We start from the raw sequence: 4,186 nt of genomic DNA on the forward strand, positions 1-4,186 counted from the left end.
AATGTGTTTCATCGACCTACCCATACAATCATAGTCTAAATTTGAAAATTTTAAGACATGATACCTAATCGGGGCTACAGTTTTCAATCCGAGTCAAATTTTATAACATTATAACTGTCGTCACATCTGCTTCTAAGTATCGAGTGAATTAAATATTAAATTGTTTATTTTCCTATTGTCCTATTATAATTATAAACGCTAAAGAGTATTAAGTTCATAAGTCATCAAGTATTACAAAGATGTTTGGCTGACGCACACATTTGTTAGCCTACTTAAATCGTTGGCCAAGTTTCATCTTATTCATATACTTTCTGATTTAATACATAAACGGGTTCCGTATGAATACATGGGAGTTTTTGGAAATAAATATTGAAAACCAGATTTTTACAGATCTGGACATTCTTGGGCTCATTCTACTCAGAATTTACAGCATTCTCCATCCTATCATTAAAAAAAGATGTTCCAAAATGTCCTTTCCATTAGGTATAGGTACGTCAACATTTTTCACATTTTTTCACATGTGCGTGAAGTAGTGGAACTACAAATTTCATTTAAAAAATTGGGATAGGTCTTTTTGCAACAGAATTTAATATGATAGCGATTCTGAGTTGAAAGAACCGAAAAACACCAGGATCTGTGAGATCAGATTTTCAATACTTTTTTTTTAGAAAAAGTGAGTAAAGAAAAAAGCCACAAAATTATTCTATGAAATAAAAATAATCATACCAACTAGTTACTATGGTCTACTGAGGGCCTACTGCGAACACCGAAGTTCTTGTTCTAATTACCTACGCCGTAATAGGAGTTTATTTCCTTTTTTGCGAACTTCGGTGTTCGTGGTAGGCCCTCAGTAGACCATCCCCCAAACCCCCTCCCCTCTGACCCTCTGAGCCTGTTCATCAAAAAAATTTAAAATCAGATTCTGACCGTTGCGTCTGCCTAAATATCTTAGGCATATAGAATCTCAGTAGAATAAACGCTTTTTTGTTTTTTAAGACGATGCGAACAAAATGATGAGTAATTCTCATGTAATTTGTAAAGCTTTTTTTTAATTTTATAGGTGTACGTAGTTTTAGTAAATCGTAATGTGATTTTTTGGTATTATGCAAATAATATGTAATTGTCTACTTAGGTATTCAATTTCCGTTTGCGGAACTCTAAAAATGAATCACACGCAGACAGTGCAAAGGTAAACATCGCGTTTATGAATGACTAAGCCCCCATCACAGCCGTCACACTTCTCGCTGCGATAGCGAGTTCAGCAGAAACAGGCACATTCGCGGTTTTGAGCGCAGGAGGAAGGAGTAAGGCGATTTACTAGTTATGAGTCATAGTAGTGAAGCCGTAGTGGTGGTAGTGTGGCGTCCAATTGGCATATTTGTGGATAACAAAGGCTGGTTTCTTTTTTTTAGTGCTACTTTTCTTTGTTAAACATTTGTACTTATTGGGTTTTCCTTTATTTTTAAGAATGTACGTTCCATCAGCTGCTATCCCGACTGATATGCGGCTAACAAATGTGCAAGTTGTGGAAGGTTCATAATTTTAAAACTAATAAAGGACTTAATCGCGTAAACTTACGTTTATTATATGGCCTGACGTTTCGAACGTGACGTTACGCTCGTGGTCACAGGCCGACTGGCGAGGAATTGTATCAACATCTTGCTGCGCGGTATTTTGCGAACTACCCGCACTTGATCTTAATTATTCACTTGTACGCTAGGCTTGTCACTTTGCCTACACACAACACTCACGACATCCGATGGTATGTGTTGGAAAGTTTTTTCACCCTTACATTTGCTAATCACTGGATTCCACGAAGACGAAATTCCCTATCCCTCATTTTGATTGAAATTTCTGTGTTTTCTTATTTCAAATGCTTCACGTACTTTCCTGCTGTAGTAAAGACGTTCCGTTGAGAGGACTTTGTGATTGTGGAGCTCAATCCAGTGGTTTGGTTCCGACTGTATCAAGTGTTCGGCTACCGCAGACTTATTTATTTGACGTTTTTTAACAGCCGCGATATGTTCCTTGACCCTTTCCGCTATGGTGCGTTTGCGATGGTCTCCCCAATATAGGAACTACCACAGCTGCATTCAATCTTATAAACGCCCAGAGTTTGATAAGGGATAACATCTTTTGACGACCGGTCTGGCCTAGTGGGTAGTGACCCTGCCTATGAAGCCGATGGTCCCGGGTTCAAATCCTGGTAAGGGCATTTATTCGTGTGATGAGCATGGATATTTGTTCCTGAGTCATGGGTGTTTTCTATGTATTTAAGTATTTATAAATATTTATATATTATATATATATCGTTGTCTAAGTACCCTCAACACAAGCCTTATTGAGCTTACTGTGGGACTTTTTCAATTTGTGTAATAATGTCCTATAATATTTATTATTTATTATTATTTATTATCTTTTGCTGACCTTAGTTGCCCCGCCAAAATGAACGAAAATCGTGTTGGTTTTAATCAATATATTGTGGAAGGTTTCCAAAAAGTTACAAAGTTGTCGGAACATTTAGGAAAAAATCACAGGAAACAAAGAAAACTTTCATTTTGGAAATGGAATATTTCGATTCCTGTAGGTACAAAACTATGAAAAGTTTCCGAATTTTTTCCAAGTCGAAATTAATGCAATTTTGGAAACTTTTCGACGGCACATGAGCGTGTGGGCCACAAGTATTTCGACGGGTACTTAACTTACACAAATATAAAAAAGCTTAGAAATAAATGAAAAATGGACAAATTCACTGTCTTTCAAGAGACGAGGCTCGAACTCGCGACTCTACTCGTAGATCACTAGCCCATTGCTCTGCCAACATTGACATATATCTAAGGACGGGCCTTACGGGCACTAAGAATGGTGTGTGGGTTTCATTCGACAGCACCCTTCCTTGCGTAAGGGTTTGAGGGGTCTCTTCCGCATCCCTGCTTTGGAGACTGTGTCCGTTCGCGCCCCACCGTGTGGAGCGGTCATTCGTCGTCGTTTTGGGGATGACTGTGTGATTTGGTGTGGACCAGCTTTATCGCTACCGGCCGTTATCCAACCCCGCGACCCCCGGCCCGGCCTAGCCCGGTGATACCGTTTGAGCGGGGCCGCAGTGAAGGTGACCGGTAGCTTAGGCTGGCGTCTAAGAATGGTGCCAGTTCAGTGGTGTCAATCACGAATTCTTACGCATCTAGTTGCGACCAATCGCGTTGTGGCGTTAGACTGCGCGATTGTCGCGAATTCGCATGCATGACACCGCTGTACTGGCCCCATTTTTATCGCCCGTAAGGCCTGTCCTTAGATATCTGTCAATGTCTGCCAACTGAGCTACCAAGACTTCACTCGAGGACAGCTAATATTTTCGCCATATGCGCCTTAGGGAGGCGCCTAGCAACATTTTGTTAGAGTATTACACATCTTAAACGGCTACTGGAGTTCCAAGTTATAATATTGGAAATCAGCAGTAACGATGCGCCACCTCTGAATAATATTTTTCCACTTTTAATTGATTTCTAAGCTTTATGGCATTGTTGCAGACGTTTCTGCGAAATATTAAGGTCATAACGGTACCGCACATACAGCATAAATTATAAACAATACTATCAAGTTTGACCTGAGCCAGCAGTGTCAGATGGTATGTTATTCATAAATGCGAGATGGTCACCCGAGCGCACAATCTAGTAACATTAGCTGCGATTGACGCGACGATGATGCGCCTGCGTCGAGTAACTGCGTTCTTCCTGCCATCAATGTCATAGAGACCCCTTTATCGCTTGTATTTTATTATTGTTTATAAAAGAATCATTCTCTAGCGAGAGGACTAGAACTACCGCTTGGCTTTCGCAAGTATATCTTTGTCATGTTTTTTTTTGCAATGGCGTCCACAACACTCGTTTTTACTTTTATATTCAATACATTTAATAGCAATGTTGTAAAGTTGCAAAATGATGCTGCATCGTGCGACGATAAGCAATGATCGTTTGTCCGTTTACTTATAATCAATGCCAGAATAATATTGTTCATCACTCATCCTCCTTCCCCGTTTTTAAAAATAGGAAAGTTTTTTATTTTGGGTAAAAATTCTTTTCGTTGTATTGTTTCTGACCACTGTCACGCTTGTATTTATGTTTTCTATCAAAAAAAGAACGAGTGCTATTGTATGTCTTTCTAGCTGTAGATTTAATAATAATACGAG

Source organism: Cydia pomonella, chromosome 20 (genome assembly GCF_033807575.1).
Source record: "Cydia pomonella isolate Wapato2018A chromosome 20, ilCydPomo1, whole genome shotgun sequence".
Classification (NCBI taxonomy): Eukaryota; Metazoa; Arthropoda; class Insecta; order Lepidoptera; family Tortricidae; genus Cydia; species Cydia pomonella.